Source organism: Ovis canadensis, chromosome 20 (assembly GCF_042477335.2).
Source record: "Ovis canadensis isolate MfBH-ARS-UI-01 breed Bighorn chromosome 20, ARS-UI_OviCan_v2, whole genome shotgun sequence".
Lineage (NCBI taxonomy): Eukaryota > Metazoa > Chordata > Mammalia > Artiodactyla > Bovidae > Ovis > Ovis canadensis.
Window position 1 is genome coordinate 53,530,207 of NC_091264.1, and position 26,719 is coordinate 53,556,925.

A 26,719-nucleotide genomic window follows, 5' to 3' on the forward strand; every position below is an offset into this window, starting at 1 on the left:
GAAAAACTGAAAGCATTCCCCCTAAGACCAGGAACAAGACAAAGGTGTCCACTCTCACCAGTATTATTCAACATAGTTCTGGAAGTCCTAGCTACAGCAATCAGAGAAGAAAAAGAAATAAAAGGAATCCAGATCAGAAAAGAAGTAAAGCTCTCACTGTTTGCAGATGACATAATACTGTACATAGAAAACCCTAAAGATAGTATCAGAAAATTATTAGAGCTAATCAACGAATTTAGCAAAGCTGCAGGATACAAAATCAATACAAAGAAATCATTTGCATTTCTATATACTAACAATGAAAAATCAGAAAGATAAATTAAGGAATCAATCCCATTTACCAAATGCAACAAAAAGAAATGTCTAGGAATAAACTTACCTAAGGAGATGAGAGAACTGTACACAGAAAATTATAAGACACTGATGAAAGAAATCAAATATGACACAAACAGATGGAGAGATACTCCATGTTCTTGGGTAGGAAGAATCAATATTGAAAATGATTATACTACCAAATGCAACCTACAGATTCAATGCGATCCCTATCAAATCATTAATGACATTTTTCACAGAACTAGAAGAAAAAAATTTCACAATTTGTATGGAAACACAAAAGACTCCGAATTGCCAAAGCAGTCTTGAGAAAGAAGAATGGAGCTGGAGGAATCAACATTCCTGACTTCAGATTATACTAGAAAGCTGCAGTCATCAAGACAGTATGGTACTGGCACAAAAACAGAAATATAGACCAATGGAACAAGATAGAAAGCCCAGAAATTATCCCATGCCCCTATGGATACCTTATTTTTGACAAAGGAGGCAAGAATATACAATGCAGCAAAGACAGCCACTTCAATAAATGGTGCTGGTAAAACTGGACAGCTAATGTAAAAGAAGGAAATTAGAACACTTTCTAACACCATACACAAAGATAAACTCAAAATGGATTAAAGACCTAAATGTAAGACCAGAAACTATAAAACTCTTAGAGGAAAACTTAGGCAGAACACTCAATGACATAAATCAAAGGAAGATCCTCTATGACCCACCTCCTGGAGTAATGGAAATAAAGACAAAAGTAAACAAGTGGGACCTGATTAAACTTAAAAGATTTTGCACAGCAAAGGTAAGTATAAGCAAGGTGAAAAGACAGCCCTCAGAATGGAAGAAAATAATAACAAATGAAACAACTGACAAAGGATTAATTTCAAAAATATACAAGCAGCATACAACTCAGTACCAGAAAAACAAACATCCCAATCAAAAGGCGAGAAAAAGACCTAAACAGACATTTCACCAAAGAGGACATACAGATGGCTAAGAAACACATGAAAAGATGCTCAACATCACTCATTATTAGAGAAATACAAATCAAAACTGCAATGAGATATTAGTCAGAATGACAATCATCAAAAAGTCTACAAACAATAAATGCTGGAGAGGATGTGGAGAAAAGGAAACACTCTTGCACTGTTGATGGGGATGTAAACTGATACAGCCACTATGGAAGACAGTATGGAGATTCCTTAAAAAACTAGGAATAAAACCACCATATGACCCAGCAATCCCACTCCTAGGCCTATACCCTGAGGATACCAAAATTGAAAGAGACACATGTATCCCATTGTTCATTGCAGCATTATTTCCAATAGCTAGAACATGGAAGCAAGCTAGATGTCCATCAACAGATGAATGGCTAAAGAAGCTATGGTACATATACACAATGGAATATTACTCAACCATATAAAAGCATTTGAGTCAGTTCTAATGAGCTGGATGAACCTAGAACCTATTATACAGAGTGAAGTAAGTCAGAAAGAGAAATATAAATGCCGGATTCTAATGCATATATACAGAATCTAGAAAAATGATACTGAAGAATTTATTTACAGGGCCACAGTGGAGAAACAGACATAAAGAATAGACTTATGGACATGGGGAGGGGGGAGGAGAGGGTGAGATGTATGGAAAGAATAACATGGAAACTTATACTACCGTATACAAATGGCTCAGAAAACCCAAACAGGGGCTCTGTATCAACCTAGAGGGGTGCAATTGGGAGGGAGGTTCAAAAAGGAGGGGCTATATGTATACCTATGGCTGATTCATGTTGAAGTTTGATGGAAAACAGAAAAATTCTGTAAAACAATTATCCTTCAATAAAAAATAATTAATTAATTTTAAAAAATAATGGCAAAATAACCTCCAAATTTGATTAAAATTACAGATTTACAGTTTCAGCAGACTCAAAGCACAAAGGAGATAAAGCAAATGACATCTAATAGAAAAAGTAAAAACCACATTATAATCAAATTATTTCAAAACAGCATAAAAGAGGAAAATCTTAAAAGCATCCAGGGGAAAAAAGTGGTGCATTAATTATGGAGGTAAAAAGTAAGAATGACCCCTGACTTATCAGAAATAATAAAAGCCAGAACATAATGGGGCAACAACTGGAAGTCAGTAAAATTACACAACTGTTAACAGAACCATCAACCCAGAGAAAATATCCTTCAGAATCAAAGTCAAAATAAAAACATTTGCATACACACAAAGTCTGAAAGAATGCATGGTTAGCAGATCAGCACAATATGAAATTATAAAGGAAATCCTTCAAGCAAGAAGAAAATGATCCAAAGGAAATTTGGACTTAGGCAAAGGAATGGAGAAAACTAGAAATAGTAAATACATAGGTGGATATAAAAGTTATTTTTATTATTTTTTAATCAGCTTAAAGGATAATTGTTTAAAGCAAAAATAATATTATGTACTGAGTTTATTCTGTAGGTAGGAGTAAAATGTATGACAAAAAGAGCACACAGTGCCAGGGGAAGTAAGTAACAATATATGGTTAGAAGAGTCTTATACAGCATGTGAACTGATAAAAGTCTAGCATGCTTTTGTGTGGAAACTGACATGCTGATTCTACAATTTATAAGGAAATGCAAAGGTCTGGGAATAATTTTTAAAAAGAAAAATAAAGAGGTCTTACATTACCTGATTTCAAGACTTACTATAAAGCCAGTAATCAAGGCACTGTGGTTGCCATAAAGATAGACATATGCTTTAATGGAAGAGAATAGTCCAAAAACAGCAACCAAATAATGACATAATATACGGTCAGTTGATCTTTGACAAAGTTTCAAGGCCATTTAATAAAAAAATAAAGATATCTTTTCAACAAATGATACTGAAACAATTAATTAGATAGCGATGTACAAAAAAGAAATGAAATTTTACCCAACTCACGACATATATAAAATAACTCAGTTAAGAACACAGAACTAAACATAAGAGCTAGGACTATAAAACTTATAGAATAAAACATATACAATGCTAGAGACCTTGTGTTTGGCAAAGATTTTTAAAGTAGGACATCAAACCTTATAATCCATAAAAGGGAAAAATTGATGAATTGAATTTTAAAAGAAAATCTTTCACTCTTCAAGGGACAATGTAATGAAAATGAAAAAGCAAGGCACAGACCAGGAGAAAAATATTTGCAAAATACATACCCCAAAAAGAACTTGTACCTAGAATATATTCTGATGTCATACAACTCAACATAAGACAAAACAATTCAACAAAAACTGGGCAAAATATTTGAACAAACCCTTCACCAAAGAAGATATACAGATGGCAAATAAATACATAAAAAGATGCTTAACGTCATTATTCATTAGAGACAAATTAAAGACACAATGAAATACTCCTACACACGCATTAGAATATTTGAAATTTAAAGGTTTCTCTCCACACCAGAATAAAGTTAATATACTTTTTGTCATAAAAACCAAGAAACATGAAACAAAAAGAATGATAAATTGACTACATAAAATAAAACACTTCCTTATAATGGAAAAATAAAAGTACTACAAACATCTTTGGGAAACAAAGATAACCTGGGAAATAATATTTAGAAAACATACAGCAATGGGTTACTAGCCTCAGTATGCAAAGAATTCTTGAAAATTATGTTTTTAAACTCAAGAGGACATAAACTGACAAGTCCTCAAAGAAAAAAGAAAGTGACCACCAGTAATATAAAAAGATGCTCTTTCTCAGTTATTATGAAAGAAATAAAAAAGCAACTAAATAACATATTAGTAAGCTGGCAAACTGATTACCAAGCCTATAACATCCTATTAAAGGACATAATAGAAGAAAGATGTAAATGAATAAATGTTCTCTTATATAGAATTGCATTATAAAAACATAAATTTCTCCAAATCATCACATATTGAACTCAAAACATTACAAAAATTTATTCAAATGCCCATTCAAAATTCCAATTAAATAACTTAAAAAATGAGTAAAACAGAGTTCAAAATAGTTGTAATTATTATTCAATAAACTCAGTACCTCATTTATTTGAAGAGTAAAATTAAGCCATAAAATTGCAAACTGAAATTTAGGAGGTTTTGTTTGCTTGTTTTAAATAATCACATAGTGGGGAAAATCTTTTAGCATATCATAAAAACTCAGAAGCATAAGACAAAATACACTGACAAATTTATCACATAAAACTAAGATCTTCATTATAAAAGGGTAATAAAGCACTTTGAACAAATTTTTTAAATAAAAATACAAACTAGGAAGTAACATTCATAAAGCATATGACAAAAAACAATTTTTAATTTGCAAAGAGCTCAATGATATTCTTTAAATTTAAAAATATATAATATGACAAGAATAAGCAATTACTCAAAGGAGAAACTTAAAAATGGTCAGCAATCATGAAAAGATGTTCTTTCTTATAATAAAAAGAGATGAAAATTAAAGCAACTATATACCATACCAGTAGACTGGCAAAGGTGGAAAATATCAAAGATCTGGATTGAGAAGGGAATAGAAAATCAGGCACTTATGATCTGCTGATGAAAATTTTGATTAATATGCCCTTACTGGAAACCATTTTGACTGGTACCCAAGCAGGAAGGCAAGGAAGAAGGGAGGGAAAAAAGAGAGAAAGGAAAGAATATGTGTTCTCTCTTAAATGTTATATAGGATAAATAAGACAATATCCTGCAAGCATTAAAAGTAATATAGAATCTTTCTTGTCATGAAAAAAATGCTCAAAATCAGTATAAATATATTACATATATTAATGTACAGTATATTTAGTGCAATTCCAATTTCATAAAACAACGTGTAGGAACATATATATGTATGTAGGCATTCATAAGAGATATCAAACCATTTTCATCAATAGATTACCAGTGGTTATCCCTTGGTGAAGTAATTCCTTATGGTTATTTTCATATTAATCTTTATACTTCTCTAACTGCTTTCATTTACTTTAGTTACTTTTCAGCTTTACTTTTTTTTTTTTTAGTTTTTTATTTTTTTAATTTTAAAATCTTTAATTCTTACATGCGTTCCCAAACATGAACCCCCCCTCCCACCTCCCTCCCCATAACATCTTTCTGGGTCATCCCCATGCACCAGCCCCAAGCTTGCTGCATCCTGCGTCAGACATAGACTGGCGATTCAATTCTTACATGATAGTATACATGTTAGACTGTCATTCTCCCAAATCATCCCACCCTCTCCCTCTCCCTCTGAGTCCAAAAGTCCGTTATACACATCTGTGTCTCTTTCCCTGTCTTGCATACAGGGTCGTCATTGCCATCTTCCTAAATTCCATATATATGTGTTAGTATACTGTATTGGTGTTTTTCTTTCTGGCTTACTTCACTCTGTATAATCGGCTCCAGTTTCATCCATCTCATCAGAACTGATTCAAATGAATTCTTTTTAACGGCTGAGTAATACTCCATTGTGTATATGTACCACAGCTTTCTTATCCATTCATCTGCTGATGGACATCTAGGTTGTTTCCATGTCCTGGCTATTATAAACAGTGCTGCGATGAACATTGGGGTACATGTGTCTCTTTCCATTCTGGTTTCCTTGGTGTGTATGCCCAGAAGTGGGATTGCTGGGTCATAAGGTAGTTCTATTTGCAATTTTTTAAGGAATCTCCACACTGTTCTCCATAGTGGCTGTACTAGTTTGCATCCCCACCAACAGTGTAGGAGGGTTCCCTTTTCTCCACACCCTCTCCAGCATTTATTGCTTGCAGATTTTTGAATCACAGCCATTCTGACTGGTGTGAAGTGGTACCTCATTGTGGTTTTGATTTGCATTTCTCTAATAATGAGTGATGTTGAGCATCTTTTCATGTGTTTGTTAGCCATCCGTATGTCTTCTTTGGAGAAATGTCTATTTAGTTCTTTGGCCCATTTTTTGATTGGGTCGTTTATTTTTCTGGAATTGAGCTGCATACGTTGCTTGTATATTTTTGAGATTAGTTGTTTGTCAGTTGCTTCATTTGCTATTATTTTCTCCCATTCATATGACAAACCCACAGCAAACATTATCCTCAATGGTGAAAAATTGAAAGCATTTCCCCTAAAGTCAGGAACAAGACAAGGGTGTCCACTTTCACCACTACTATTCAACATAGTTCTGGAAGTTTTGGCCACAGCAATCAGAGCAGAAAAAGAAATAAAAGGAATCCAAATTGGAAAAGAAGTAAAACTCTCACTGTTTGCAGATGACATGATCCTCTACATAGAAAACCCTAAAGACTCCACCAGAAAATTACTAGAGCTAATCAATGAATATAGTAAAGTTGCAGGATATAAAATCAACACACAGAAATCCCTTGCATTCCTATACACAAATAATGAGAAAGTAGAAAAAGAAATTAAGGAAACAATTCCATTCACCATTGCAACGAAAAGAATAAAATACTTAGGAATATATCTACCTAAAGAAACTAAAGACTTATATATAGAAAACTATAAAACACTGATGAAAGAAATCAAAGAGGACACTAATAGATGGAGAAATATACTATGTTCATGGATCGGAAGAATCAATATAGTGAAAATGAGTATACTACCCAAAGCAATTTACAAATTCAATGCAATCCCTATCAAGCTATCAGCCACATTTTTCACAGAACTAGAACAAATAATTTCAAGATTTGTATGGAAATACAAAAAACCTCGAATAGCCAAAGCAATCTTGAGAAAGAAGAATGGAACTGGAGGAATCAACTTGCCTGACTTCAGGCTCTACTACAAAGCCACAGTCATCAAGACAGTATGGTACTGGCACAAAGACAGACATATAGATCAATGGAACAAAATAGAAAGCCCAGAGATAAATCCACACACATATGGACACCTTATCTTTGACAAAGGAGGCAAGAATATACAATGGAGTAAAGACAATCTCTTTAACAAGTGGTGCTGGGAAAACTGGTCAACCACTTGTAAAAGAATGAAACTAGATCACTTCCTAACACCGCACACAAAAATAAACTCAAAATGGATTAAAGATCTAAATGTAAGATCAGAAACTATAAAACTCCTAGAGGAGAACATAGGCAAAACACTCTCAGACATAAATCACAGCAGGATCCTCTTTGATCCACCTCCCAGAATTCTGGAAATAAAAGCAAAAATAAACAAATGGGATCTAATTAAAATTAAAAGCTTCAGCTTTACTTTAAAAACTGAGTCTTTTAAATAACCAGTGTGCTTCAAATTTAAATAAAACTATTTTTTAGATTTGACTCATCCAATAAGATGGGAGGAAATGTTTAATAATGTAGCAATTGATTTATCACATATATAAAATTACCTAAAAACATGTATTCTCTGAACAATTCTTCTATTAAGTTCATTTTCTTCAGTCCTCTGCCTCTTCAGAAAAGAGAGAGGAAAAACAAAAAGAAGGAAGCATTTGATAATATTCCAAATATGAAAGAATATTTCATGTTCTTTTCAGTGGTTTTAGTAACTGAACTGCATTTTGGGTCAATACTCCTTTTGATATTTAAGAAGAGACCAATTAGAAGGAAACTTTAATAGCTCATCACCATGTTTAGCGTATCATTAGTGTCCAAGCAAAACAAAGCATTTGTCATGGCATGCAAAGGAAAGGAAAGAGGTGTAAGAAAGCAAGACAATAAACATTTATCCTGAGTAGGTGGATTGGAAAACCATGAGAGATTCTGAAGCAGAGATAAAATCAGAAAACAGTTGAAAAAACCAAAGTCACGAACGATAGTACAGGATGGATTTGGAGGAGTAGTCTGAAAGAATAGTTTCAATAAAGTAAAACATTTATAAATCAGCATTTACAGCCAGTATTCATTCATTCATCCCTTGGTCCAGATCCAACCAGATATTATCTCCAGGTGCAATATTTGGCACTGAGATGAAAATTAAAATGAAATATTTATTGGTGCCTTAATATTATCGTAGTCTTATTCCAATTATGACCCAGGTTAGTTTCTATCTAAGTGCTATACGATGCTAAATCCTGATCTCCCTAAAATACAAGAAATGTCATCATAGAGATCTTGTTGTCTTGTGTCAAGTCTCAGAGGCTGGCTGTCTTTGATGTTAGTGTCTGGCAATATCAAACTCTTTAAATATTTAGGTGAACCTGGATTATTTTTACTTTGAGGTAAATTTAACCAGTATGGCAGATAATGATTCTTGCAAACATCAGACACTTCAAAAAATAGACACTGTATATGACCAGTCATTTAAAACACTTAATACTTTCACCTAGCCACTCTAATTCTTATGATGTAGGTGCGTAAAGACTTATTTACAAACTCCAGTACAAGATTGCTTTTGACAGGGAGAAAAAAAGATATGAAAGCATGTTAAGTGCCCGAACAAGAACAGTCCAGATAAAGAAATTTGGATTCAAACATTCTGTGTCATCATTAAACTCCACTGAAGTTATTCTTCTTTAAAATTTTGATTTTCAGAAACAACTTGTGTATCACTAGGATAAAGCAGTGCCATGGATCCCTGTATGGCTATGCCTTTGCAATGTCTGATAATCACAAGCTGACATCCGTTCTATGTTCCACATGGAAAGAGATGACAAGTGTGGCTGGTATTTATGACTATGACTGAACGCCCTCAGATCTGCTACACAGGACGGCATGAGTAATCTTTACCATGTTACTCCTGTTGTTTTGTGCCTCCTTCACTTAGGGTTTTGATCTAAGAATACCCTCCTGGCCCTTCTTTCCTAGTTGGTCACACTGAATAACCAATCATAAAAGATCTCAGATTGGTCCATGTTTTAAAGTGAGTTTTGGGGATGTTTAGGTACATGTTAATACCAAAAAAAAAAAAAAACTGTGTGTGATTCAAGCTGTCATACTGTGATGCCTGCTTATAAAGGGCATGTGTACGGAGTGGTCTTGATATTGTTCCAAAGGCTGTCATCACATTATCTAGGTCATACTACAAGCAATGTACTTAAAAACTGTTCACTCCTAAGTTTTGGATAAAGAAGATATTTTAATCTGAAATTGATCATAAGTCTACAAAAAGTATAGTAGAATTGCATATGCCATATTATTGATCATGATCCAAAAGAGATCATTTTCTCTGTCATGGAAAGTATAAGTAACTGAGAAGCCTTACTTAAAATTTAATACTTTCTAAGGTCAGAGGATGAGCATATTGATTATGACTGGCTGCTTCTTAAAGAAATAATTCCATCATAAACTTCTGATGCAAAGTTTTGAGTCAATTATTTGGAACACAAATTTCCAGACAATCTAGCTTCTGGAGGTAGTTCTGTTTACTTAGTTCGGTTCAAGGATTCCACTTTACCTTTGCCACTTCTTCTCATTCAAGCAACTGATATGATTACAGCCCTAGCACAGACTAGGTGACATACTTTAGTGAAGTATTGAAAGAGACTTACCTAGTTCCTCAGTCACTCCAAATTTAACAACTGTTAGATTTCTAACAGGAAGCTGTTTTAAGTCTTGCCTTGACCAGGGTTCTCTCCCTGGGTCAGGAAGGTCCCCTGGAGAAGGAAATGGCAACCCACTCCAGTACTCTTGCCTAGAAAACCCCATGGATGGAGAGGGCTGGTAAGGGGGGGTCGCAAAGAGTCGGACGCGACAGAGTGAATTCACTTCACTTTGATTGGTTCTAGACTTCTTGGGGAAAGAACAATATGGAAACAGTATACCAGATTTGAGTACAACTTACTTCTCTGTGGCCCTTGAGACTCAGTTTCCCCATTTGACAATGACATAAGGAGTCATAAGGATTAAGTGAGGATGTGCTGAATAAATTGTAACAACTACATTAGTATTCATTATTATTTCCACTTTGTCACGTATTTGGGGTTCCCAGGTGGCAACAGTGGTAAAGAACCTGTCTGCCAATGCAGGTTAGACATAAGAGACATGGGTTCAATCCCTGGGTCTGGAAGATCCCTTGGAGGAGGGCATGAAAACCCACTCCAGTATTCTTGCCTGGAGAATTCCATGGACAGAGGAACCCGGTGTGCCACAGTCCATAAGGTCACACAGAGTTAGACACGACTGAAGTGACTTAGCATGCACACACACATATCTTTGGGTAGGCATGGCATTGATAGTGAAACCTCAGCAGAACTATTAAAAACATCTCTTCTAGAACCATGAGGTCCAGTTCTCTTGCCTCCATATACAATCATTTCAGCTATCTATTACTGCATAAAATGGCACCAAATGAGGAACTCAACAAGCATTTTACTTGCTCACAATTCTATGGGTCACTATTTAGAACTAGATTTTAAGATATACAAGAGGACAGGCAAATATGGGGATCTGGAGTTCTACGTTTGAACACTAGAAATATTAAAGGTTCATAACATCAAATTGCTGGAGCAGGAAATGGCAACCCACTCCAGCACTCTTGCCTGGAAAATTGCGTGGATGGAGGAGCCTGGTGGGCTACAGTCCATGGGGTTGCGAGGAGTCAGACACGACTGAATGACTTCACTTTCACTTTTCACTTTCATACATTGGAGAAGGAAATGGCAACCCACTCCAGTGTTCTTGCCTGGAGAATCCCAGGGACAGAGGAGCCTGGTGAGCTGCCATCTATGGGGTCACACAGAAATGGACACGACTGAAGTGACTTAGCAGCAGCAGCAACATCAAATTGCAAGCAAAGACCACCATCCTATACTCTGGTCTTTCTTTTAACTTGGAGGGCATTGTGGGTCCAAAATACAATACAGTCAGCTCCAGTGCAGAAGTAGGTGGGTTCACAAAGGTTACCATGGTATTTACTGTTTGCAGTTTCATGAAAGAACAAAAACTTAAAAGAGAAATGGGGTAGCAGGACATTCTTTCTCTCATCAAGTTCAGAGAGGTGAGTCAGTTTCTGTTCCCCGAATCGGGGGCTCTCTTCTCCTCCTTTACCCACATTCTCGCCAAAGGTCCCACTAACACTCTTAGTGAGAGTAACTCCATGGGAAGCGCAGACAATGGCAGACTTGGTGGACTGCCCTTTTACTCATCATGTTACAGGAAGAAATTCCACCATTCTTTTGGTGGCATGCTGCTTAGAAGGTGATTTTCATTAAATCGTAAAATGTCAGACATTAGTATGGAGGAGGGTCAGCCTGCAGGGAGAGGGGATGAGTCAGATTTATTATTCACTGAGCAACAAGCTGACAGCCCTTCTCTTAGAGAAGACTATAAAAGAAAGCCAAAAGTTCATATTGTATATAAAGCCACTCTCATTTCTCCCTTGACCAATCAACGTAAATCCATTTACACCTCCCTTCAAAGTGCACCATGAAACTATTGGGGCATTTGTGAAGAGGAAGGCCTGGAGAGGACTTTTCCAAGCTCGTGTTTAGTGTCTAACAGTGAATGCTGGGTATTCTCTTAAATATCGTTTTTCAAGTTTAAAACCATTTGTTTTAGAAATGCAGCAGGATAGAAATCATTTCAAGAACATTTAAATAAGACCATTCCTCGCTCATCAAGACACAAGATTCTGGTGGGCTCCTACTCTTAGGACCCGCAGTGAAGGAAAACCAAACTATAGTGATTTCTGAATCTTAGTTCAAGAAGTTTCTGGTCATACTGCTATTATTTGTCCCTCCCTCTTCTACCTGTTTGCCTTGACTTAGAATCCACTCCTTCCTGGAAGGTTTCTGGGCCCCTAGCTGGGTGAGCTCCCCCTCCTATAGACTTGTTACATCACCCTGAACTTGAGTCCATCAAAACTCCTGCTATACTCTGCTGTAATTATCCATTTACTTCTCTGTCTCTCCAACTGAATGACCCCCTCTAAAAGCCAGACCAGGCTCTACCCACCACTGAATCCCCAGCACCTGGCACAGTATCTAGCACGGAGCAGTTACGTAATGTTGGTTGAATTAATTAATCATCTTTCGATAGCACCATCCTATTAGACCTTGACCACATCCTTGTGATTAACTCAGTGACCTGTGTCATGGCTGAACCATGGCCAGATCTCCTCTAAAGACCCATTGGTCTTCTCTCCACGCTAGACTACATCAATATCAGTAACACATAGAGTAATCTAGACAACATTCTATTCACTTTGTCTTTGTGCCGTGAAAGCATAATGCTCGGGACTTTCAGAAGCACAGAGAGCTGGAGTAGAAAGGGCCCTAGAGACTTCTCTCGTTGTCCAGCTGCAGCCTTTTACCCAAATGAAACCAATCCAGAGGAAAGTGACTGGGAGTAGACCTTGGGTTAGAACTCAAGTCCATCAGGGCCTCTCAGTTTTCTTAGCTTTGACAGAAAGGTACCAAAGAACAATACTGGATTCATAAACGCACCTCTGCCAAATTTGGGCCTTTATCCCAAGCCTGTTAATGATATGCAAGCAAGGGAATTTGAAAAAGAACACCATTTTCCATTCATCTTTCTGTTCTGGCCCCCACGTGCTGAAAGTGGAAACCATTTGGTGGAGGCTACAGAGGTGACAAGAGATTCACGATGATACAGTTCTGCATCGGCACGCCACAGGCTTATCAATAATATCTTACTTAACACACTGTCACAGAATTTTCCTTCATTGCCACCTCGGCCGCTACTGTAACACTCCATAAGAAATAATGCCATCTGTTAAAATACACAAGGCAGGGAAACGCAGCTGCTGTCATCACACAAAGATGGAATTAACCAACACTAGGCAATTACTTTCTTTTTACATTTCACAATTAGAATTTTAGTCTTGCTTTATTTGTATCACCAAAGTCACCACAACACTGCGCCTGTTGAAGTAACAACACGGCTCTCTTGGTGAAAACATGGAGGAGGAGGAGTTTAGTTGGGGATAATGGTAATTGTCACTCTGTTGCCTTTTTTATAAATATTTTTACAATTCCGTTGGGCCATGTTAATTATAGGTAGCAGTACTAAGACAATGGATTCATACCTAGCATTCACATTGAGGCTCTCCTAGTCCTCAACTAAAGACCAAAAAAAATTGCCAAGTGAGGTTTATAGCTGACGAGATGACCATTACACTACACATTCAAGATCCTTTTTTCTTTATCTCTCTTTGGTAGCAGAAGATTTAATGGAGAAGGAAGGGCCCTGGCTTATAGGAGACAGGTTTCTCATTTGAACAAAGATGAAATTCTGCCTCTCTGCTTTTATTCCATTCACTGGAAGGGAGCAGATTGCTGGCTGACTAACAGAAGGGTGGACCTATTCAGAGCTTAACTGTTGAGCTAACTCTTCAAAAAGCTGTAAGAGATCAACAATTGCCTTGGCCATACTCCATTATGAGAGTGTTAGCAAGCTGGTGTTTCTTTCTTTGATGCATTTTTTCATGGAAATTATATGCTGTATTTTCTAGGGGCAGAGCTATAGGCAAAACCTGTCTTAACTGGTTTCCTGATGGGCAGAGTTCCCTTATAGAGTAGAGCAAAATCGGTGGATGTAACAAAGGGTTAAAATCGTCAGCTTTTCTCCAACTTCTGTGACTGTTTATGAATCACTCAAAGAGACCACATAACAATGATGCCACAGATGTGAAAATATCTAAATACTTGTTAACTTGAGGCTCGAGAGGAATCCTCAGATTTCCACCCTTCTCATGCTACCCTTCATAACTCTTTCAGTGCAGTTTCCATCCATTTGTTTTCAAAGATCTTTCACAGTTATCTGGTTCATAAACGGAATGAACCATATACCAGTTCATAGGTAGAAGGGCTCTCAAAGCTCCTGGTAGAAACACTTATTCCACTTTGCTGCTGCTGCTGCTAAATCACTTCAGTCGTGTCCGACTCTGTGTGACCCCATAGATGGCAGCCCACCAGGCTCCCCCATCCCTGGGATTCTCCAGGCAAGAACACAGGAGTGGGTTGCCATTTCCTTCCCCAATACATGAAAGTGAAAAGTGAAAGTGAAGTCGCTCAGTCGTGTCCAACCCTCAGCGACCCCATGGACTGCAGCCTTCCAGGTTCCTCCATCCATGGGATTTTCCAGGCAAGAGTACTGGAGTGGGGTGCCATTGCCTTCTCCACTTTAAGTTCACTCTAAACTCTGCAGTCAAGGCATATGCCTTTTGTAGCAAAGCTATTTAATAAATAGCATACACTAGGTGAGTGCATGCCTGTGTGCTAAGTCGCTTATTGTGTTCGACTCTTTGCGACCCTATGGACTATAGCCCTCCAGGCTCTTCTGTCCATGGGGATTCTCCAGGTAAGAATGCTAGAGTTGGTTGCCATACCCTCCTCCAGGGGATCTTCCTGACCAGGGATCAAACCAGTGTCTCCTGTAGCTCCTGTATTGCAGGTACTGAGCCACCAGGGATTAGCTGAAGGAATCTGCAAGCTTTGCGGAAGTCAAGTTCAAATACAGATTTTTGAAAAAATAAAATATATATTTGAGCTTGACTTCCCAAAGCCTGCAGGTTCCTTCAGCTAAGACCACCCCTTATCTTTTTGGATGCCCCATCAGGCATCACAGTGTCATCAGTAAGAAATGTTCAATGTTTATGGACAAGCAGCTTCAGACTTTAAAAGCTAAGGTGTTTCCACTTTGAAATTATATATGGTAGCCAGTAGGTTTCTCAGTTGAAGTAGAGTAGAGGAAGGGTACCTGACAGAATCCATCTCACAAATGAAATGTGTCTAAATTCATCACACAAACACATGGATTTTTCTTGGCTCTATGGACCAAAATCTTGACAGACACAATGATGTCTGGTATGTGATTACATGAAAAAAAAATTTTATCACAGACTGCAAGCCTCCTCAGATCCTCAAATACAAGGGATGCTACTTAGAAAGAAACTGCAATCTGTAAACATAATCCACGATCAAGGGTCTCAAAGTCACAAAACAGCACTACTACATTTCCGATTACTAATTCAGTCAGGCACTACCAGCACTCACTCCAGTGAAGACCAAGCAGACAGAGGAAGCCTCTAGACCAAGCTTGTCTGCATTTTATACCACAGCCATGTGTCTGGACAACCTTCAGTTCTAAAAGATGCTATTTCTGTTTGTAGCATGATTTATAAAAAAAGAGAAAAGATGATGTGTTAGGCATTACACTAATATTTTCAATTAGTTTAGCACTAATATTAATAGTATGATCATTAATAATTTGTGCCTTTACCGGCCAGTGGCAGATCCAAAATCAGGGTTCAGTCACAACGTTGAGCTCCTGTATTTTATTACCTTTTTTTTTCTGCTGTTTAGTCGTTAAGTCATGTCCAACTTTTTGTAACCCACGGACAGTAGCAGCCTGCCAGCTTCCTTAGTCTGTGGGATTTCCAAAGCAAGAATGCTGGAGTGGGTTGCCATTTCCTTCTCCAGGGAATCTTCCCTACCCAAGGATCGAACCCACGTCTCCTCTTGGTAGGCAGATTCTTTACCACTGAGCCATCTGTGATATTGATCCTGGGAAACAAGTCAACTGGTCTAGTGTTCAACCAACATAATGCTACTGAAAAGCCTTAGCATTTACATCTTAGGCTAGATCGAAGAGACAATTCTCTTTAAGCTACAATTTAATGAAAATTAAATAGAAAATCACTATTCTTCAGACAATAAATTCATGCTATACCACTATTTTAAAGTGATTTCTACCTCTCTATAAAGAAGGAATCAAGATAATAATTAGAATTTTTTGAAATAAAAAAGTGAGATTCGCTAAAAGTTCTTTTCTGAGCCATGCTCTAAAGAATGTACAGCAATGGTGAAAGTGCATAGTTAAGAAGCTAAAGAGAAAGCAAAGATTATTTTTCCCCATGCAATGCATAAGACGAGATTTTTGGGGTCTCAAAGAGGAAAATATATACACAATCTGTTCAAACCACCCAATTTCTCATTTAATCCCCTACTTCCCCATCTCATACTAGCTCTTCATTTCTAAAAAAAATCCCTTGCCTTTCCTATCTTCCTACTGTTGTTCTCTTTTGGGTCCCATAGACTTGTTATATATCCACAGCAAGACTCAAGTTCTCACAGACATTTAGCATAATCATTTCACATAACATATGAACATTGCTCAAAGCTGCACACAGGGGAGAAGCATATACAAACCATTCTCCCCTTGATCCAAAGCAATAATTGGAAAGAAACCTCCAAGTGTGAATGAAATAAAGTCTTTCCCACTTTAGAGTTTAGATTTCCTCAGATATAACGGCTTTATTTTTTTCCATTCCAACTATTTCACTAAAAATGAGCGCCTTTATGTAAGTAAAAAAGCAGAAAAGAATAATCTTAAACATGGATGTAAGAGATTCGGACTTCAGCTATAATTCTACCTGCACCCAAGTGTGATATGAAGTGGTAAATAAGACACAACTTAGACGAGCTTAAGACTTTAGTGTTAGCTGGAGTCTCACCTACTCCTACACGTGAGCACATACCAGATGGTTCCATGGCAGTCAGGAGGCTTGAAATGAAGCTATCATTTAGTCTGCAGCTGGAATACACAGTATTGCCCACTTAAAAAAGATGCTCATTTATTCCAATGGATCCCATGTAAAAGGATTAGATCTCACAGGACATGCACTTTTACATTTTTCAAGTTTCTAAGACGTTTTAAACCTAGTGAACAGCACTCTCTCCCCATCACTTTCAAAACCAAATTGAAATATTCCGTTTGACTATGTGTATGATAATTTCTTTATACTCCATGAGATTTATATGGGCTCTTAGGTTAGACTTGGCATCAATGTGTCATCATGTTTTCATGTTTGTCTCGCATTGTTATAATTACAAGTATAGCAGCCAGTTTGCCAAAGTCTATGTGAAGGTTTACATAAATTTCAATCTACCATCAATTACTCCAGCATTTTCTCAGAGTTTCAGCAATCTCCTCACTAACTTTGTATCAGTTTGGCTTATCCTAACTATTGACTGGGTTTCATCCTAGGCATATGCAATCACAGCCATATTTATGCAATATTTTAAATTTTTTATTAAATTATTCAGCCACTGAAAACTGTTACCCATGTAGTCCCACTTATTCCTCTTTAGAGTCCTAAAAGGATATAAAACAAGACAATAACTTAATTCATACATGATTCTGCTCAACTAATCTTCCCATATGTTTAACATAAAGGAAGCCTTTAACCTAGGTAAATAAGCACCTAAAAAACAGAGTATAGAAATGAAACATAAGTAGCTTATTGTTCTTTAGTTGTTAAGTCATGTCTGACCCTTTGCAGCTCCATGGACTGTAACCCACCAGGCTCTTCTGTTCATGGGATTTCCCAGGCAAGATTACTGGAGTGGGTTGCCACCTCCTTCTCCAAAGGATCTTCCTGACCCAGGAATTGAACCTGTGTCTCCTGCATTGTACACAGATTCTTTACCACTGCGCCACCAGAGAAGCCCAGTGTAGGTGATGGAAAGTTTCCAAATCTCCTAGTCCTGCCAATATATTACTTATATAACAGTATGCAGATGAATTAACAAAAATACATGCAGGCTTCCTAAAGGAAATAATTTCCTTCTCTGTCACTACCTAGAAACTATCTTCAGTACCTCCTAAATATTCACACCTACAGAAACATGCAATAAAAGGAATTAAAGGGGATCACCTCCTCGGTAGCTCAGACAGTAAAGAACCTGCCTGCAATGCAGGAGACCTGGGTTCAGTCCCTGGGTTGGAAAGATCTCCTGGAGAAGAGAATGGCTACCCACTCCAGTATTTTTGCCTGGAGAATTCCATGGACAGGGGAGACTGGAGGGCAACAAGCCATGGGGTCACAGAGTCAGACACGACTGAGCAACTAACAGTTTTATTCACTTTCATCTCTTACCCAACATTCTCTCCTAAAGAAGAAAGTGTGAGAAGAGGATTGAGAGAAAAGGACACAGTGAGAAAGAAGAAAAAGGGAAAAAAAACTTTTCCTTACAATTTTATTCTTCATCTTTTTTTAAAGACTTCGACTTGGGCATCTTGGAATTAAGCTTGTGCCATGGGAAATTTCTGAATATCATAGTACAATCCACATTGAAAGTATAAATTTTCTGTAAATTTTGCGAAGCAAACTCCCGAGAAGAAGGGACTATATATGATTAGCATTCGTGTTACCTAGCCCAGTCATTATGCTAAGGAAAAGGCCTAATCCCAATTTAAATTATCAGCATGTTTGTGCCCCATTGTGTAAATCAAAAAGAGAAGCTACAGTTTTGAAAGAATTTTCAGGTCTTGTCCTCCCCTGAACAATTGAAGGAAGTTCTCTTTCCAGAAGTTCTAATAGAAATACAAGGTAAATCCAGAGCAGCAGGAACTCTGCATAGTCTGTCTATAAACACAGCTCCACACAATAGCCTTAGAAGCCTTCTCAGCTACAAAGAGAAAAAATCAATTCCTTTTGTATATTCACTATCTTAATTTGCTTCCAGTTTTCACCAATATTGTTACAGTAGCTACATAACCTTACTGGCAATTGATTCTATAGCTTATTCTATATAAGTTCACTTTCTGGACTTCTCTGGATAGAATAAAGCAGGTGTTTCATGAAATTGTATATAATATAGTAGGTACCTAAAACTACACTTTTTGAATGCAGCAAAATAAATATACTATACAATTACTTTCCTTCATACCATGAAGACAGAGTTTACTTTAAATTGACTGATATGTGCCCATTTTAGGTATCTATTTTTCCCAATTGGCATAAGAATAAATACTAGAAAAGCTATGACTTTGGCTGATGCATAATGTGTTCCAAGTTATAAGTTACCAGGGCAAGGGGGCAAGTCTGTTGAGATCGGTGGATATATTTAGTCTTCCAAAGTATAGGAGTGGAGCCAGCAGGAAATCACAGCAAAGAGTCTCCAGGAATCTGCTTTCTTCTGCAGCATAGCAAGGTTAACCTGTCTCACACGATAGCACCTGGCTATCATGCTAGAGAGATGAATAAGATTGTTGCCTGCCCTGAGAGAAATACATGAAAACATACAGGCTTATAAAACAGAGTCACTTGGAAATTTGGAGCTGATTATTGTAAGAAATGGTTTATATTTTAAATTCAGCATCAAAAGCCACACAGGTGGCGATTGGAATTTTAGGCTGCAAGAATGTAAAAAGAAATAGTGGAAGGAGGTGTAAGAAAAGCAGCTTTAATAAAGTAAAAAGGAAGGAGAGGGAATGGAGACGGGGCAGGTTCCTCTCAACCTCACCTTCTATCATTTTCCAGAGACAGAGTAAGTCAATTATGGACCACAGCATCACCTAATACAATTCTATTCCCTGGCTGACCTTCTCTGAACACACTTTCCTGCAGGATGTCTTGACAAGTTGCCCTGTACATCAGCAGAAAAAAACTTTCATTACCTGTAGATCCAGAGAAGCTCATTAAAAACACACCGAGTGTAGCACAGAGATGTAAATTATTTTAAAACTCTCAGAATTTTCTCTTCTCTCTCAAAGATTACGGATCAATTATTAAGCTTTGCCACAGAAAAGTGGATCATAGTATCTGTTAGCATATCACAGTTTTATCAAGCAGCCAGTCATTATCCACAACAAAGGACACAAGTTTCTGACCACACTAAACCAATTATCATCTTGGAAGGAAGAAGCAGGGAAAGGAAGGGAGACAGGAAAGGAAACAAAAGGAGATTAAAAACTATTTACTGGCAAATAAAGAAAATTTTAACAATAATTAATAAACCAACATTTACTGCACTAATTAATATCTCCTAGAGGGATCTAAATGTGTTTATATCAGTTTAATATTGTCTGATATGATAAGAAAATAGCCGCATATCTAACATCAAAAGCATTTCTTTCTTCCTTCTCTTCCTCCCTTACTGTAGCAAGTGCATGATGAGCACATGAAGGAAGGTAGAATAATTCATTAGTTTGTCTCCCACAGCTTCGTATCTTCAACATTTTTTTTGAATAAATACAAAGTCATAAATTAGCTTGTAGCAAAACAGAATTAATTGAATGTCTTAAATAGGATCATCAAACCAAGGTCTGAGTCAATTTATCTGCCTAAGATTTTGCTAATGTAGTTTCAGCTCATTAGGGCAAGAGTTGATGCTAAGGATGGGATATTATTATACACAGAAAGGGAAAATATAAGATCAGGGAAATCTGACTTGCTGTTTCCACAAGAGAATTTCTCGCAGGTTATCTGACATTTGCTACAAATCATAAAACAGCTCCCCTTCAAACAATAATCCATGATTGAAAAAAAAATGAAGATGCTTTCATAGACTCTGAAGATATTTACACATATACTGGCACTGAGAAAGCTCTGCCCTTCATTCTCTCAAAAGCCCTTGCCAGAAAATGTCTTAGAAACACTGCATGGAACAATTGTCTGTGTGTGTGTGTGTGTGTGTGTGTGTGCGCGCGCGCGCGCACAAGTGCATGCACGATAGCAAAACACATATATATAATAAAATATATTTATGGAAAAGCAAAATACACTCTACATGTGTGTATTATACATAAACAGAGAGGGAGGCCTTATTCTGATTATTTCTTTAGGAAATAAATTTTCCAGGTGTCCAAGTGAAACAAGAGTAATTGTACACAGTAAGAAAGACACGCAGCAAAGTTGTGGGGGAGGGGGATTTCCCCTGCATTTCTAGTAACAGAATCAATAACACTCTGTGAATCTTCCAGCGAAAAGGCTTCCCCACAGGAGAAGTTACAACAGTCGCTGAGCAGCCTGCCTGACCCGGGTCAGGCAACAATTGCACAAATGCCTGGTTCTGCTCCATCCCCACATTTCATTAATGTGAGCTCTCTCCTCACAGACAAGATAACACGATCTTGGCAGAATGACTTGCAATAAGTCACAATAAATTGAGGAAAATCAAACTGTTAGACTAAGACTTAAGTAATATTAGTTGGGCCCAAAGACACCAGATTAGATTTTGATTAGATTTTTTTCCATTTGGTTAATCCAAAGACTAAAGAATCCATATAAATGGAGCAAAACATCATCAGGGTTGCATAACTGGAATAAAATGTTCAAAAGTAGTTAAAATTCTGGCTTGGTAGACAAATGATGTTACCTATTAGACTTGACCATCGTCAACCTAAGCTATCAATCAGCTCAGTGCTTATCACAGTGTCACCATCATCCAGAGAATGGTGGCATCCATAATACATACAGGTTTGTTGAGAGGTTTAAAATAGAGGATGTATTCAAAGCACTTGGGCTTCCCAGGTGATGCTAGTGGTAAAGAATCCACCTGTCAGAGATGTCAGAGATGCAGATTTGATTCCTGCATCCAGGAGATCCCCTGGAGGAGGGCATGGCAATCCATTCCACTATTCTTGCCTGGAGAATCCCAGGGACAGAGGAGCCTGGAAGGCTACAGTCCAGTCCATAGGGTTGCAGAGTCAACACAACTGAAGCAACTTAACACTCACGATTCAAAGCACTTAACATGAGACACATACATAATAAGCACTTGACACATGTCAGCTACACTATTTTTATTATTATTTACTAAATAATTCTCATTTCACTTAGCCTTTTCAAATACCCTATGATGGTACAACAGAACCATTGTTAAGTGCTCCTTGTAACTTTAAACACAACAACAAATATAAAACTCAACTGGTTTTAAAAATCAGGTTTAAAACAACCTAACTTGATAGAATTTATGTTTCTCTTCTGCTGATGCTGAAAAACTAATGGCCAAAGCAGCTCCATTTACCAGAGATATGCAACATGTTCAACTTTACAACACATATACTAGGCACAGCCTAGTATTTTCTTAGTTTAAGCATGCTGTATTTTGCAATAATAAAAATAAAATATCCAAAAATATAAATATACATTAATATTGTTGTTGTTTAGTTGCTAAGTCATGTCCGACTCTTTTGCAATCCCACGGACCAGAGCTGGCCAGGCTCCTCCTGTCGGTGGGATTTCCCAGGCAAGAATACTAGAGTGGGTTGCCATTTCCTTCTCCAGAGGATCTTCCCAACCCAGGATCAAACCCACATCTCCTGCATTGGCAGGCAGTTTCTTTACCACTAAGCCACTAGAGAAGCCCTATGTATTTACAGAGAGCTAAACATACATGGAAAGCAAAAATGAAACTCAAGAAATACCTGGAGTAACAGGCAAATTTGACCATGGAGGACAGAATGAAGCACAGCAATGGCTATTAGAGTTTTGCCAAGAGAACGCACTGGTCATAGCAAATAGCCTATTCCAACAACACAAGAGAAGACTGTACACATGGACATCACCAGATGGTCAATATGAAAATCAGATTGATTATTTTCTTTGCAGCCAAAGATGGTGAAGCTCTATACAGTCAGCAAAAACAAGACCAGGAGCTGGCTGTGGCTCAGATCATGAACTCCTTATTGCCAAATTCAGACTTAAACTGAAGAAAGTAGGAAAAACAACTAGACCATTCAGGTATGACCTAAATCAAATCCGTTATGATTATACAGTGGAAGTGAAAACTAGATTCAAGGGATTAGATCTGATAGACAGAGTGCCTAAAGAACTATGGATGGAGATTCGTGACATTGTACAGGAGGCAGGGATCAAGATCATCCCCGAGAAAAAGAAATGCAAAAAGGCAAAATGGCTTTCTGAGGAGGCCTTACAAATAGCTGAGAAAATAAGAGAAGGGAAAAGCAAAGGAGAAAAGGAAAGATATACCCATTTGAATGCAGAGTTCCAAAGAATAGCAATGAGAGATAAGAAAGCCTTCCTCAGTGATCAATGCCAAGAAATAGAGGAAACAATAGAATGGGAAAGACTAGAGATTGCTTCAAGAACATTAGGGATACCAAGGAAACATTTCATGAGAAAATGGGCTCAATAATGGACAGAAATGGTATGGACCTAACAGAAGAAGAAGATATTAAGAAGAGGTGGCAAGAATACACAGAAGAACTATACAAAAAAGATCTTCATGACCCAGATAATCATGATGGTGTGATCATTCACCTAGAGCCAGACATTCCTGGAATGTGAAGTCAAGTGGGCCTTAGGAAGCATCACTACGAATAAAGCTAGTGGAGGTGATGGAATTCCAGTTGAGCTATTTCAAATCCTGAAAGATGATGCTGTGATATGCCAGCAAATTTGGAAAACTCAGCAGTGGCCACAGGACTGGAAAAGGTCCGTTTTCATTCCAATCCCAAAGAAAGGCAATGCCAAAGAATGTTCAAACTACCACACAATTGCACTCATCTCACATACTAGTAAAGTAATGCTCAAAATTCTCCAAGCCAGGCTTCAATAGTACATGAACTGCTAACTTCCATATGTTCAAGCTGTATTTAGAAAAGGCAGAGGAACCAGAGATCCAGTTGCCAACATCCGTTGGCTCATTGAAAAGAGAGTTCTGGAAAAACACCTATTTCTGCTTTATTGACTATGCCAAAGCCTTTGACTGTGTGGATCACAACAAATTGTGGAAAATTCTGAAAGAGATGGGAATACCAGACCACCTAACCCACCTCTTGAGAAATCTGTGTGCAAGTCAGGAAGCAACAGTTCGAACTGGACATGGAACAACAGACTGGCTCCAAATATGGAAAGGAGTACGTCAAGGCTGTATATTGTCACCCCACTTATTTAACTCACATGCAGAGTACATCATGAGAAATGCTGGGCTGGAAGAAGCACAAGCTGGAATCAAGACTGTCAGGAGAAATATCAGTAACCTCAGATATGCAGCTGACACCACACTTATGGCAGAAAGTGAAGAACTAAAGAGCCTCTTGATGAAAGTGAAAGAGGAGAGTGAAAAAGTTGGCTTAAAACTCAACATTCAGAAAACGAAGATCATGGCATCTGGTCCCATCACTTCATGGGAAATAGATGGAGAAACAGTGGAAACAGTGTCAGACTTTATTTCGGGGGGCTCCAAAATCACTACAGATGGTGACTGCAGGCATGAAATTAAAAGATGTTTGCTCCTTGAAGAAAAATTATGACCAACCTAGACAGCATACTAAAAAGCAGAGACATTACTTTACCAACAAAGGTCCACCTAGTCAATGCTATGGTTTTTCTAGTAGTCATGTATGGATGCGAAAGTTGGACTATAAATAAAGCTGAGCACCGAAGAATTGATGATTTTGAACTGTGGTGTTGGAGAAGACTCCTGAGAGTCCCTTGGACTGCAGGGAGATCCAACCAGTCCACCCTAAAGAAAATCAGTCCTGAATATTCACAGGTAGGACTGATGTTGAAGCTGAAACTCCAGTCCTTTGGCCACCTGATGCAAAGAACTGACTCATTTGAAAAGACCCTGATGCTAGGAAAGATTGAAGGCAGGAGGAGAAGGGGATGACAGAGGATGAGATGGTTGGATAGCATCACTGACTCAATAGACATGAATTCTAGTAAACTCCAGGAGTTGGTGATGGACAGGGAGGCCTGGCATGCTGCAGTCCATGGGTCACAAAGAGTTGGACATGATTGAGGACTGAACTGAACTGAAACATATATGTGTATGTATAAATACATTCCTGTCATTTGAAAGCCATTATACAATCCCTAAGTATGGAATGCTTTCTATAACTATTATTTTCCATTTTATGCCCTTTTAAAACTGTGTTTTTCATATTTCTAGTTGAGTTGAAATTGTAACTAGTGCAAATTTCTAAAGTTCATACTCTGGTAGGGAAAGAGTGTTGCTGTTTGTAAGAATCAGAGATGACCTTGCCCTTGCTCTGGGGAAACCAAAGTTGTTCGTTCACGGTGAATTTATTCTTACGGCCAGCAAAAATATTTCTCTGGTGCTTCAGAGTCTCCTCTCTGGTACTATGAGTAGGCAACTTTGGTTAGTTGCTCCCACTCACATCTGAGCAGGGCTGCAATAATAGCAAATGGTCCTTGGAAATCACAGTCACATTAGGCTGCTGTTCAAATAGCTTTTAGGGTTGTGATAATAGGAGGCATTCCTAATAACTGGTGACTCTGCAAGACCCTGCCCAGAAGGCCTCCAAATGGCAGCACACAATTTAAATTTTAATCTGGAAACAGTGGAAATGATGAGATTCCAGCTGGGGACCTTCTGGTCTGAGGGCCAGTGTTCAGCCTCTCCATTAGATGCCCCAGAGGTTCGTTGAGTCGATGAGTGAATGCCCTTGCTCTTTTCACTCTTTCCCATGCTCAGTGACGTCTTCCACCCCACACCCCAGACAGAAGCAAGTTGCATTTCTTTGCTTCCACAGAGGCTTTATTGGAGCTGATGAAGCATTCCCATGTTGCTGCGATCCAACTAACGCATTTGTGCCTGACATGAGTGGCATGATAATTTCATCTTTCTGACACGTGATGACTTTCTAAACTTTTCTCCTTCCATGTGTTGGGTGGGCTTTGGGACATACGTACCCACTTTAATCTTCCAGTGAAAGCTGGCAGATGCATTCCATGGGCAGGAGGAAAGCACTTTAGTTTTTCCTACAATAAGCAATAACCTTTAGTATAATAACTCAACACAAGTTAAATAGCTAAAGGGAACATTAGTGGGACCCTGTAGGCATAGAAAAGAACAGCTGGCCATGTTACTAATCACTGCATGTCATTACTTGGGAAGTCCACTCCCAATTCTACTACTGACTTGTATTTCCCGAGTGTTTAGGCAGTATATCACACAACAGGATGAGAAAGTATCATAAGAGAACATTGGAGGCAAAACTCTAGATGTTGATATTTGGCAATGCCAGATTTGGTTTCCAGTGAGCAGAAAGGAAAAATATCTTACTCACTGAAAAGCTGGCAAGAAAATTTTGCCAAGACTCCTGTAATAGAAGAAAATTTTGGAAGACTCCTGTAATATCCCTCTTGTATCTCTGTCTAAATCATTTTTTAATAGGAAATTTTTTATCCCCACTCTATTACAAGGACTCCCAAGAATGGTGATTTGTCTCTCAGACTGAGTGTGAAATCTAACGAAAGGATGAACGTTAGTGCCTAGAAGCTGCTTCCACTGGGCTCCATTAGAAAACCCATTCCAGCACCCCAATACCCTTGGCAGCAGAACTGGAAAGTTGTTTTGATTAAAAAAAAAAAAACACATACACACAAACACACACAGGAGCAAATTTCTGCAAGGTGGAAATGGGAATAAAAACCAGTGTTTTGGAATTTTTTCTTTGCAGATAGTCATCAAATAAGGTACAATATTTGCTAACAGAGGGTAATTTGAATTATCCACGGATAGTTCAAAAACACAAAGAGTTCATTACCCAGATATCTCTATTTAAAATAGATTTGCTTTTGTTCATCAGTGCAGTGCACATGGCTGGGAAATGGCAAAGTGCCAGAATGAAACTGCTCCTAATTTTCAGAGGAGGCCACCAGCTAATTACACAGACTGCAGGTGTGAAGAGAGAAGCTCAAAGTAATCAATAGCAGTAATTAATCTGCTAGACTGGAGCTAAAGAGCTAACAGCTGGACATCAGAAATGGAC